The sequence below is a fragment of the Rhincodon typus genome, chromosome 37, assembly GCF_021869965.1.
Source record: "Rhincodon typus isolate 14 chromosome 37, sRhiTyp1.1, whole genome shotgun sequence".
Lineage (NCBI taxonomy): Eukaryota > Metazoa > Chordata > Chondrichthyes > Orectolobiformes > Rhincodontidae > Rhincodon > Rhincodon typus.
Genome location: NC_063368.1, coordinates 11,494,554 through 11,508,897, shown reverse-complemented (window position 1 = coordinate 11,508,897; position 14,344 = coordinate 11,494,554). Strand labels below are relative to the sequence as shown.

Sequence of the window (14,344 nt, the reverse complement as noted above, 5' to 3'; positions counted from 1 at the left end):
GGCACGGTGGCTCAGAGGTTAGCACTGCTACCTCGCAGCCAAAGTCTCGGGTTTGATTTCACCCTCAGGCACTGTCTGTGTGAAGTTTGCACATTCTCCCCGTGTCTGTGTGGTATTCCTCCGGTTTCCTCCCACAGACCAAAGGATTGCAGGTAGATGGATTGGCGACGCTAAACTTGCCACAGTGGCCTGGGATGTGTCGCCAACTGGATTAGCCAAGGGAAAAGCAGGGATAGGGTAGGGAGATGTGTCTGGATGGGACACTCCGCAGAGGTTCAGTGTGGACTACATGGGCCAAATGGCCTGTTTCCACACTGTAGTAATTCTATCATTCTATGACACATAGTGGACCTCAGGCCTCCTTGTCTAAATTGCGCTGGAAACGTTTCTACCTCCGTGTTTAGTTTTTAATTGTTTCAAGACAAACTAGACCTGAACTCAAGCATGTTTCCAAGTGGAGAGTTTCTGGTACTCTTTACTTTACAATCTGTAGAACATACAGCTGAGCAACTGGTCTCCCAGTCCAACTTGGTCCATACCTGCATCTGTAAAGGTTTGAGGGTCTCTCAACCTAAAGTTGATTATGTTGAATTGAGCAGCCTCCCATGGACTGGTGGCCTGTGAGGCTTTGGGAATTGAAGATCCCCACTCAATGTTAGATTATGATCACAGCACTGACGTATAGATTGGTGGAAGTAAGTTTCTTTTCCTCCATATCTGTTTCAATTACCAGATTGCAGTCTCACCCTTTCTTATTGGATTGACTTACAAGTTTGAATATTATACATGAAACCATGGTCTGAGGTCAATCCTTATGAATACTCATGTCTATGAGAGCAAGTCAGAGGCTGGGAATTCTGTTGTGAATTACTCAACTCCTGACTTTCCAAAGCCTGTCCACCATCCTCAAAACTGAAATTAGGAAGTGTGATGGAATACTTTACAATTTTCTGACTCATTGCAGCCCCAACAACATGCAAGAACTTCCATGTAAGTCTATCACCATCCTGACTTGGAACAATATCACTGTTTGTGAATCCAAATCCCAGAACCCCCTCCTCAGCAGCATTAGCATCATTCTGGTCTCTCCTACACCAGGTGGACTGTAATATCCAGCTCATTACCACCTCCTGAAGTGTAACAGTTGCTGAGCACTAAATGTAGCCTCGCCATTGGAACGCTCAAGATTGACGATATATAAAAAGCATGCTGGGACAGGGTAGGGGAGTAGAAAACTAGAGGGCATAGGTTTAATGTGAGAGGGGCAAGATTTAAAAGTGACATGAGGGGCAACTTTTTCACATAGAGGTTGGTGTGTGTATGGAACAAGCTGCCAGAGGAAGTAGTGGAGGTGGTTAGAATTACAACATTTAAAAGGAATTTGGACATTTACATGGAAAGGAATGGTTTAGAGGGATATGGGCCAAATGTAGGCGCATGGGACTAGTTCAGATTTGGAAACGTGGTCAGCATGGACAGGTTGAGCCAAAGTGTCTCTTTCTGTGATGTATGACTCTGTGACTTTAATAAATGACAACAATGTATTCCCTGTTGTTTGGTACTTTAGGGTGGCATGGTGGCTCAGTGGTTAGCACTGCTACCTCACAGTGACAAGGTACCAGGGATCAATTCCACCCTCGGGCATCTGTCTGTGTGGAGTTTGCACATCCTCACCGTGTCTGCATGCGTTCCCTCTGGATGATCCAGTTTCTCCCACAGTCCAAAAATATGCAGGCTGGATGGATTGGCCATGGGAAGTACAGGAATACGGTGAAGGGAATGGGGTGGGTCTGAACATGATGCTGCTTGGAGGATTCGTGCAGACTCAATGAGCCGAATAACCTCTTGCTGCACTGTTGGGATTCTATCAGCATGACTTAAGATTGTTTAAAATAAAAAGGATTTCTGTGGTGGAACAAATATGTTCAGTGCCTTAACGACCCACACTCTCCGTGAAGGCTGCAGTGTGCACTCGCTACAAAACTCCCTGAAACAATCCCCAGGATGTCTCTGATAGCCCCCTCCCTAACCCCTGATCTCTGACACCTCGAATGATAAAGGAAGCAGCCGTACGGGAAAGTCAGCATCTCCAGGTTTCCTCTCTAAGTCACACTGTTCCCAACTTGAACAGAAATCACTGCTCGTTCAACATCACTGGGGCAAATCAAACTATATCAGGAAAAACCTACAGTACATGGGAAGCTTAGAGGAACCAAGGTAGCAGCTTAGTGCGCTCAATGCTGGCTTTAGCAGCAAGAGTCAATCAAGTAGAAGCATTTAACCACGAGCATTGCTGTGTTATTCCCAGGTCACTATTATCCTGCTGTAGGTGACAATGAGGCACTGCATTATAATAGACCACATTTCAGGAGAATTTCTTGAGCCGACTCCCAGGAATGTGCCTGTTGAGAACATTCAGGCTGAATTTTCCCAGCTCTGGGCTGGCAGGTTTGATGGGGGGTGGAAAATGAAAGAAGAGGGTCTTGAGTGAGACATTTAAAAAAAAAAAAAAAAAAATGAGGGAGCCACTTTGGATTGCTTCTGGGAAAAGCTGCCCCTTTGTGGCTAGGCTTATTGTTGAGCTAAGATGGGTACTTAATCAAGGTCCCCTAGATGAGGAGTATGTTTAACTCTGACTAGAGGGGGAAGGGAGAAAAAAAAAAACACACACTGGTCAGTGGGGCCAACCGCTGAAGGCTGTAACATGGGAGTGCAACAACCTCAGCACAAGTGATGGTCTGGGACCCAACATCAGGTCCCCAGGGGAACAGGAAACAGCAACACTTAATATACCAGCCATGTTAGAACCCAGGGGCAGTGGTGGTATGCCAGACAAGTTGAGGTCATATCATTCCCACCTTGGCTGGTTCCTCCACCTGTTTAGAAACCAAAGCCTGATGGACCTCTTTACTTAGGCCTTGGTTAAGATGAACTATCCAGCTTTCTCTTTGGAAAGTGATTTAGTCACCTGAAAGAAATTCATCGTTCAGAGAGGCTGAAAGGAATCTGTGTGAGGGGAAAACATAGAATCAGGTGTGGGGTTTTGCTAGATAAGCATGTCTTGCCTTTACCTTTTGAAGTATGGAATTGTACCCATCATGTCCAGAAAAGTACAATTGGTGTCCAAATGATTCCTCACCCCACAGCCTGTAATCCCCAGACCTCAAATTCTAGTTGAAATTTCAAGGGCACAGAGGAACTTTAGTTCTCCCACCCCATTTTATGGAAGTGTGGAACAGGAGATATAGTGAAGTATTTCCTAGTCCAATTAGTTTTGATCAGCCAATCAAATGGCACAAATATTACAGACATCAAGCTCTCAAGCATTACCTACCAAAGTGAAGTATCAGTATGATAAGAATGATGGACAATAAGCAAGATCAATACATTTTATTCATTTCCATTCAGATGGTACAGCCATTACATTCTTTGCTACAAGTCCCTTCTCCCTGGAGGGAGCCAGATTGTCCAGGTGAAGTGGGTAATGCATTAAGACCAAGCAGACAATACTCCATGCCACACTAACTGCTGTCCTCCAGGGAGAGCCTGTCAAACAGGTACTCTCCCATCCCTTTCTCAGGAGCTCCCAGACGCTTCAGGTTGGTGATGTAGTCCCCAAGTTGCTTGATGATCTTCACCTCCTCATCCAAATAGCATGTCTCCAGGAAGTCACACAGCTGCAACAAAGCAATATTACAACTTGGTACTTTAACACGATCCAAGACAATTTCAGAATTCCTACTGCAAACTACACTTGCCATACTAGCTCTGGACACAGCCCTGAAAATCTAGCTAACACCTGGAGAATTTGTGCCAATGAGGATAATAGCATTTTAGCTGATTCATCCTGCAGTTTGTTAAAGGGAGCCGAGTTAGATTGTGATGGGCAATGATCATTCTATTGCAATGACCCTGAATGAGACTTCAGTATTCCAACTAGATTATGACCCAATTTCCTATTTTTTCATTGCTGAGCTGTTGCAACAATGTAATCATCTATATGGATCTGAAGTGAGTATCATATCTGGACAAAGTGTTACATTAGTGAATTTCCAATCCACAAAAGACCAACCAATGAAGTGTTGCCCTGAGGGTCTAGTAGTGATGAGGATGTGGTGAAGCTTACATGAGGGTCAGTCTGGGCAGTGGCGAGTTGGTGTAGATCCAGCAAACTCTGGTTCACATTCCTCTCCAGATCAGGGCAACCTGCATTGCCTGCAGACTGTTACCCCACTCATCCCTCTCTGGCTTCTGAGAATGGAAAGAAGGACAGTTAAGCTTCAGAATCAGAATCCCTGCAGCAGTGGAAGCAAGCCACTTGGCCCATCAAGTCTACACCCACCCTCTGAACAGCATACCACCTGGATCCACCCTTGATCCTATTCCCATGGCCAATCCACCTAACCTGCCCATCTTTGGGCTGTGGGCAAAAACTGGATTGCCTGGAGGAAATCCATGCAGACATGAGAACATTAAACTCCAGTCGGTCACCAGTGGCGAGAACCAAACCTGGGGCCCTGGCCCTTTGAGGCAGCAGTGCTAACCCTAAAGCCCAGAAGAACAAATCAGTTATTGATAATTGATTTCACCTTGCCCTTTTGTCCTTGATCTGAGGCAGGAAGTTCAGGAACAGGTCATTGGTGCAAACTAATCCTTATGCCCACAGTGTCCATTGATGGAATTTAGAACAGGATATTTACAACTTCATCCCAAGGGCTCATGGTGCATTGGAAGTGCACCTGTCTGGAGCAGAGGATCCAGGTTCAAGTTCCTGTGCTGGTAGCTTCATTCATGTGAGCAGGTTGGTTGAGGATATCATACAAGGACAGCAAGTTGTTTATAATAAAAGAGTACCTTGGTGTACAAGGCCATAGATTAGAGTCTTATTAAAAGGTAGGCAGGTTGGTGAAGTGGCATACAAGATGCTTGCCTTCATTAAGGAGGACAGTTTGTAACAAGACTGTTCCTATAGTTTATAGGAGCTTGGTTAGGCCATAGATGGAGTACAGTGGTGACCAGAATCAGAAGGATGGGATGGTACTGGAGGGAGCACAGATGACGTTCTCCAAGATGAAAAATCCATTGTGAGGAGAGATTGGGGTTTTCCTTAGAAGTGGTTTAAGAGAGGGGGATCTGAGGAAATGAGGGTTGTGGAAATATGCAATGCACTACTGGGGGTGGTGTGGGGGGGAAAGAGGGGTGTTGGTAGAGGCAGCTACTCTTGCAACATTTAAGCTGCAGCTTGATTGGTATATAAAATGATGCCATAGACCAAAGTGCAGGTAAGTGGGATTAATGTTTGTGATGACTATCAAATTACAAGGTTGGGCTGAAGGGCCTGTTTCTATGCTACAGGACTTGGAGATCGAGATCAAGTGGGGAAGCCAAGTAATAGAACCCCCAGAATGTTAAAATCCTGTGATATGGCTTCCTGTCAGTGATGAGATCAGCCATTTCCCCCACTAACTCCAACCTTCACATCCTGGAGGAAGACTCAGCCTCCACGCTGATTGAGATTTCAGCAGCTTCTCTGCATGTTCCTGCTTCTCCTGGGAAGGATCTTTGAAGAAGCAGGAGAAATGGGGCAGGGCAACATCATCCCAGTCAAAGTAGGACATCTGGAAGAGAACAAGTTACTTCCCATTAAACACATCACTGGCCCCAGTTCTAGTTTAAACTAAAACCAGAGACCTCTCCCCATTGTTTGGGGGGGGGGGGTGCTCTATTTGGCAGTCAGGTATATTGACTGGTTTTATCACTAGCCATGTTTTCCATACTCTGTATGGAAAATTTAAAATCAGCATAGAAGTGAACTGATAGGTGGTTGAAAATTTGTAGCTTAAAAAAGTTAGAGTTAAAGCCCAGTTTAAAAAAAACTAGAATTTTGCAATGAATCAGGAACAAAACAATTTATATCATTTGTTCACAAGTGGTTAGGAGTTGGAATGCTGATCAGAATACATCTGATTACAAGTGCGAGTTGAGGAAGGATGAATTGACACTGTCAATTTCAATTAAGTAGAAAGGAAGTCACTTCTAACCAGATGTTAAGTTCATACAAGGCTTACTGGCAATTCTGTCAAATTTAACTCAGTCCCCACTTCACAACTGAAGCTATAATCAGAGCACCTTGGAGTTTGAGAAGGCATGATGTGACTGCACTAATGCAAACAAGAAGCCAGGCTGACTGAACACTAAACAAAACCTCAGTATAAAGCTGGTACCTGAAAAAAAGCTCAAAACCCATTAGTTCCCAAGTGAAGGCTACTATTGTTGCCAAATTAAGCAATGCACAGTTCTATTCCCACAAAATGGCTGGTTCAAACACAACCAAGTCACACAGCTGTGTGAGAAAAGAAACAAAACAAAGTAGTCATATAGTGATAACATCCCTATCTGAAAGGGAGGCAGCAGCTCTAGTCGCATCTACTAGATGTGTAGCAACTTTTGATCTGGTCAGTTAGAAACATTAGGGACAAGGTCAGTACAGTTACACCAAGAAACAATATTATAGATCAAACCCAGGGACACTCACTCTTTCTGTAATTAAGTCATTTGACCAAGTGACAATTAGCTCATCAGCTGATATTAGATACCTTAGGGCCCTTGCAGCGATAGCATCCCTAATCCCTGGGCCAAGAGACCCAGGTTCACATCCCAAGCTGCTCCCATGGTGCAAGGAATAACATTACAACAGGTTGATTCAAAAAGTGGGGTTAATAATAAGAAAAAACCCAAAGTTATAATGTTGACATTTGTTGTTTTGATAACTAAAAAAAAATCCATGTATGAAGTTATCCAGGTCAAACTAAAAGCAGACACTTTAACCCTAACAGGGGTTTTATTTTAAAAATAAGAGACAACACTCACCAAAGACTAATAGAGATAGGAGGCAGTGAGCTCCACATTAATCTACCTGTTTGCAGCAGCTTCACAATCCTGGTGATAGTTTTGACTAATCTGGGAATCCATTTGGTCAAGCTGGCCTTGTCCTGATTTCTACCAGAAAGGGGTGGGGGAGACCTCACACACACAATCGACTATCAGTGCCATTCAGCACTTAATTTATCCTCCACCAACATAATCCTCATCTTTTAAAGCAGGAAATGACATAATCAACAATGACCAATTATTTTGCTTAATCAATTGAAGAGCTGCTATTTCCAATTGGATTCCAATCAGTGCAGGGTGGGATTTGGACCCAGGAGCCAATCAGGATGATAAAGGAGAGGCTCCCTTCATTGACAACTCAACCATGCTGGAATTCCTGATTGAACTTTGACCTTCACAAGTACAAACTCCCGTCTACTTGGAAATAGCAACAAAAATAAAGTACTTGCTAAAATCTGATTTTTACATTTGAGTGAAGATAGTAAGACAATCCTGTTGCAGGCCAGAGGAGCTACATTAGTGTGTTACTCTGAGGGATTCTTTTTCCCAACTTGTCAATGACATTGTTGAAAGCCCATTGGAAAATAGAGGCATTGTTCTGAGAAAATATTTTCCTCCTGGTATCTTCTTCAACTTTTACCCAACATCAGATACAACCTACAGCACTGCGACCGTAAACACACATCGGGCATGGGTTCAAGTCCTGAATCCACCCCAGACAGAATGGGGACCAAACTCTATTCTGTTTGTGTCAACCCTGAGCTGTATCAGGTGTTCCAACCAACTGAGGCAACTGGCCCATGAAGAGTTCTGAGTTGCTCTGGTAACATACCTTTACCTGTATATTATCGCCTGGAGCTATGGATCATAAGGGTAGAAGCTCCAATTTTTTTTAATCACACTGCTTTTCAGGAATCTCTCCTGCTCTTACCACCTGCCATTGGCATGTATTGAAAAGATTTACAAGTCCATATTTGGATTTCAAACCAGTGGCATATGACTGTTAGTCTACTTCTGTGAAAGGGTTTAGAATTTAATTAGGTCAGTCTTTCTGGAACCATGGATTTAACTAATGTGTGCCAGATGACTGCAAGGACTCCTGAAGAGTTAATGGAAGTTTGTTTATGTTGTGGGGATTTAGAACAGGAGTGCAAACATTAAGTCATTAGCTTTAGCAGAATCTAGGATGAGTAAGCTTTTTTAAAAAATGTTCAAAAGGTTTTGGGTTCAGTTTAGAGGAGATCTGACAGAAATCAAATGCAAATATATTCTTTTTTAGTAAAGGAAATTATTCAGAACAGTTTAGGGAATGAGGTACCTCAGTTAAAGAGTGAAGTTTGTGAAACTTCCAGACTGGGGTACTTGGTAGAATTCTCATGTTATTAATAAACTAAGTAACTCTAAGCTCTCAGTTGTCTGAGTAATCAGGTAAATGGCTGACAGGATAGGAATTGAAAAGAACAGTTAAGTCAAACCTATAGATTTGGTAGGAAAGGAAAACCTCTCTGGATTTTGAATGACAGTAAAGTGATGGTGTTGGTGAGAAGTTGGGACATTGTTTAGTCATATGTTTTAAAGTCTTTCAAACAGTTATGCTGAGATAACTTGGTTTAATTTATTTTGCGTTTCTTTTGTGCAGTAAACTTCTGTTTTATTGTTAAAACTTTATCTGCAGCCTTACGTGCTTCTGTTTCAGTGAAAGACAGCCATGTTAAATCAAAAGCATCAATATGTGATCTATCAAGCCAGACTTCATTCTGGGATCTGAATTGTGCAGTTGTACTATTGACTGTGATTGTAACAATACACAGCCTCTGAAGGACAGTCATTTCGAACTGAGAATGCAAACTCTTTTTCTCTCTCCACAGATATTGCTAGACGTGCTTAGTTTCTCCAACACTTTTTTTTATTTATTCATGGGTTGTGGGAATTGCCAACATTTACTACCCGTCCCTAGTTGCCCTTTAGAAGGTGGTGGTGCGTTGCCTCTTGAACTGCTGCAGTCTATGTATAATAGGTAGACCCACAATGCCCTTAGGGAGGGAATTCCAGGATTTTGACCCAGCGACAGCGACCCAGTCAGGACGGTGAGCGGCTTGGAGGGGAACTTGCGGCAGGGGGAGGGAGGAGGTGGTGTACCCATGTAACTGCTTGTCCTTCTAGATAGCAGTATTTATTGCTTTGGAAGGTGCTGTCTAAGGGTCCTGGTGAGTTATAGCAGTGCATCCTGTAGACAGCACACACTGCTGCTACTGAGCGTCGGTGGTAGAGGGGGTGAAAATGAGGGTGTGATGCCAATGTAACGGGCTGCTTTGTCCTAGATAGCGTCATGTTAACTGTGCGATCTTCCTTTTTCTGGTACTTTACTGAAAGCAAGAGCTAAGTTAAAATCAATGGAGGAACTTAGGGACAAACAACACGTCAAGAGATTTTGAGTCCTATTCAGTAGGGGCTTTTGGAAGTCACTAGAATTGTTTTTTACAGCCCTCCCTGACCCCACACTCTCCCCACTGAGACAAAAGACGTTAGTACTTCCAGGTTTCACCTCTGAGTCACTCAGTATCTTCACTTGGATAGAAATCCCCAATCCTTCATCAGCACTGGATTAACATTCTGAAACTTATGATCTAACTGCACTGTGGGAGCAGCTTCTCTGCATGGTGATTTAAGAATGCAGTTCAGTACACCACCTTCTCATGAGCTGTAAGTGAGTGTTGTCAGTACATTTCCCCCATCTTCCTACACGCAAATACTGTAGTGTTACTTCCAGGCCACTATTCTCCTGTGTATTCACAGCACCAACAATGTGGTGTACCGAAAGCAAGCTGTTTAAGATATTTCCTAATCAGCTTGTTCAGAGATGTAATTACTGCTTAATTCAACGCAGCTCAGGTCAGCATCAATTAAATGGAGAATCATTTGATCTCAGTTCCTGGGATATCGCTACTGTGCAATCTTACAGGGCGTGAACTTACCTAGCCCTGGAGTGACAGTGTCGGAGGTGGGCTGTGAGGATGGGAAGGCTCTTCCCCTCTGTAGCAGAGCTCTAGGGCTGCCTGGCCTCTTCATACGACAGGCAAACAGGGACAGCCAGTCAGGAGATCCACCTTCAGGAAATAGCTTCCCCAGTCAGGCTCCCTTGGGATTCCCATTTGGTCTCTGTGAGGATAATCCTGCCCCTTGTGTTTTGTGGATAGATAACCACTGCAGGGACTTCAAAGAAAATCTAAAAATCCAAACCAAAGCCGTTTTCAAATGCTGGCAGTATTCCATTGTGGATACCCCAGCTACCAATCTGTACACAGCAAGCTCCGACAGACTGCAATGTGATAATGATCAGACTGTCTGTTTTATGTTCGAAGGTAAAGTGTGAATATTGGTCAGGACAATATTCCTTCATGCTCCCATAGTGCCACTGGCACAGGACACTGGGGAGACCCTGCACATTCACACACAGACACACACAGACACACAGACACAGACACACACACACACACACGCACACACACGCACACACATGCACACACATGCACACACATGCACACACGCACACACACGCACACACACGCACACACATGCACACACATGCACACACACACATGCACACACATGCAAACACACACACACACACACGCACACAGATGCACACACACACATGCAAACACACGCACACACATGCAAACATACGCACACACATGCACACACACACATGCGCACACACACACATGCGCACGCGCACACACACACACACACACATGCACACACACACATGCACACACACACCCTGCACATACACCATACACACTTCACACACACGCACACACACGCACACACATGCACACACACACACATGCACACACACACACCACACACCCTGCACACACGCACACACACACATGCACACACACACACCACACACCCTGCACACACGCACGCGCACACACACACACACACAAGCACACACACCATAAACCCTACACACACACCCTGCACGCATACCACACACCCTACACACACACACGTACAAACGCGCACACACACAGACATACACACACACACTACACACACACATGCACAAACAAGCACACACACACAGACATACACACACACACCACCACCCTACACACACACACACGCACACAGACACGCATACCCCGCGCACTCACACCCCGCACACACTGTCTCTCTCTCACACACACACAACACATGGTCCAACAACTTGGAGCATTCTGCGGCTGCGAGGTCAGTCCCATCCTTTGCGACACCAGGGACAGGGTAGAACCCCAGTATGTAGTGACATTTGGTGTTTGCGTACCGAAGGTCCACACACAGCTTGATACAGCCGCACACATTGGCCATTGGGGTGAAGGTACGTGGTATCCCTCTGGACACAGTCCATCTTTAACCTCTGGATGAAGTGGGAGATCTTGCGGGCGATGAAGTGGGTTTTGTTGAGGTTCGTCCTGAGCTGCTCCCTGATGCGGGACTCTGTGCTCTATGGTCTGTTCCCCGGTACACACACCGAGGCAAACATTGACTGCACCTGGAGGACCATCAACTCAGTCAAAGATGCTTTTTGGTCTGCCTAAAACATATTGGTCTTCTAGTATAGAGAGTTGACTGAGGGTTGCATTCCAAGGTCAGGACTATGCACTGAGGGACATACTAAAGCTTGGGGCAGCCTCTGCACAGTAGGAAAAGACCACCATCTAAGGTCTTCCTGCCAAAGTTAAATGGCGGTCTGTTGGACCCTCCTGATGCCTCAAATATGTGTAAATATAGAATTGTACAAGTTAGAGATGCCTTTAGTTTGTTTGTTGGATACAGTCAAACTCCAGTGTTTGTTTGTTTCTTCATATGCTACTGTACAGAACTGAACTGCTTCAGTGACTATGTATGCCTCAGAATGTGTGTAGATGGTGCCGTGCATGAGCAAGAAATGCCTTTGGTTTTTTGCAACTGCAGGGAATGTCAGATTTCAATGTTCGTTTTTCTCCATATGCAAAGACTGCACAGAACTGCTTTGATAGCTGTGACTGTAGATAAAAATAAGTTTTTTTATGAATACAAAGTATATTTTTGCAATAAAACAAAGACAAGTCACGCTAAGAGTCGAGCAAATAAAAAGAAAATACATGAAAGAAAGTCTGGTCTTTGGGAAGGTTTGAACAAAGATAACAGAGAGAGGAATACCATGAATTCAGTTCAGTTCAACAAATACCAGCCCCAAAGACATAAACTACAAAAGAAATTAGTGACTTCAGATGAATTTGTCCCCTTTCTGTTCGGGATTTCGTGTTGGAGTCATGTTTGTTGATTGCTTCCTCATCAATCTGTTGTGTCCTATATATTCATGGATTTCTGACGCACTTACAAAGTTATACAGAAAGTGAGCCAAAAAGTAGGAAATTAAGGCCAAAGTGACCGAACTCCCTACTTAAGGGGTTTCTGAGGTCAGGATTGTCAAAGAAGCTGCCTCGCAGAAAAGTAAAATGAATGATGAGGAGCTGTTTCCTGTTAAAAAAGAAAAGGCTGACGGCATTTGCAAACAGAACATGACTTTGAGGTCTGTGCAGCAGAGTCCAATAATGAGCGGAGCTGTTAGACGTGTGGTTAATGAGGTTAGTGGGGATTGAGCTGCTCTCTCAGCACACAGCTCAGGGGAAGTGCTGCATCTTCCATCCGGTTTTTGACTGAAAACCTTCCCACTCAGGGCTAGGCACGACTTTCGGCACAACAACATGCTCACATCTCTTGCCAAGACCCTGGGTGTAATACGCTGTCAGCAATTTTATGGCTATGCCATTCCCAGTTTTGCTTGGCGGGGGCGGGGGTGTTATTCGAGAGAGGACTGCTACAACAGTTACTACTTTGAATTTACATAGCAACTGGAATGTGACAAACTGGCCCTTCAGAGGACACATAAGGACCTATTATGTCAGTCTGGGTCAAAGAGATAGATTTTAAAGAAGGGGAGAGCGAGCTGGGAGGGGGCGCGTTGTGGGGGGTTTAAGAAGGGAATTTTGAAGGTCAGGGCCTAGATGGGGGTCAGAACCAGAGGAAATAAAGTGCACTGAGGTCTGTGTGATCAATCATGCCATATCATTTTACTTATTCATTCACAAGGTGTGGGCATTGCTGGCTAGGCTAGCATTTATTGCCCACAACAAAGTGTTGGCCAGCTGCTTTCACAGAACCCCTGCGGTGTGGAAGCAGGCCATTCGGCCCATCAAGTCCCCACCGACCCTCTGAAGAGCATCCCACCCAGACCCACCAACCCCTTGCCCATGGCCAATCCACCCAGCCTACACATCCCTGAACGCTATGGGCAATTTAGCATGGCCAATCCACACTGACCTGCACATCTTTAGACTGTGGGAGGAAACCGGAGGAAAGACACAGGGAGAATGTGCAAACTCCAGTCGGCCAAGGGTGGAATCGAACCCCGAGTCCTTGGCGCTGTGAGGCAATGGCGCCACTGTGCTGCCCTGTGCTTTCTCGAACCGCTGCAGTCTATGTGCTGTAGGTGCATCCACACAGTGTTATCAGGGAGGGCGTTCAGGATTGATACCCAGCAGCAGTGAAGGAACGGTGATATACACTGTTATCCGCAGGAGTCTGAACTTTCTCCGGAAAACAAAAAAACATAGACGTCGCTCCTCTGTGACTCTCTAACGTACTACAAAGGATCACGGGAGCAAACTAGAATGAGCAAAGATAAAGATAGGGTCTGAAGCCGAGTTCACAAGTATGTGGATCAACAGGTAGCAAATCCTCTGATGGCAAGTACTGGGCATGGTTCCAATATCAGGATGGTGAGTGAGTTGGGAGGGGATCCTGAAGGTGTTTCCACGTCTCTACAGCCTTTGTCCTTGGTAATGGTAGTGGGTTTGGAAGGTGTGGTCTTCAGGATCTTGTAGACACTGCTGCTACTGGGCGTCGGTGGTGGAGGGAGTAGACATTGAGGGATGGGTGCTGACCAAGCAGGGCTGCTATGTCCTCGAAAGAGAAAGTTTAGAACAAAATTGGAAAATGTTGCAGATTACGGAGTGAATGTGGCACTTAAAATTGTGGTAGGCTGCAGAGCAGAGAAAACTGGAGGCCGTTAACTTCGTCATGACCATAACACTTTCAGCATCAACGTCAACATCACCACCTTTATTATAATTCTAATCACACGTGAGTTGGAAATATAATAACCCATTATAAAGTCTGAACTTGTTGACCATTTTCTGAGCAAACTCTTGAAGCCGTGGAACTGAAAAATCCTCAACTGCAAGGAGATTGGAGATTGGGGAATAAAATTGGAACATGGTCACTTCAGAAATCCTAATGGAGCTCAGTGGGGAATGGTTCAAACGATGTAAGGGGCAGTGGGTCCATTAGCTTTTGAAGAAGAGGACAGATTAGCAGGATGATGCCAAGATTTCCCTGCCAGGTTTACATCATCACC

The 14,344-nt window shown here is 44.8% G+C and overlaps 1 pseudogene; it reads right to left on the bottom strand.

Moving 5' to 3' along the window:
- Window positions 1-3,375: 3,375 nt before the first annotated feature.
- LOC125487174 lies at window positions 3,376-7,074 on the bottom strand (annotated as a pseudogene).
- Window positions 7,075-14,344: the final 7,270 nt, after the last annotated feature.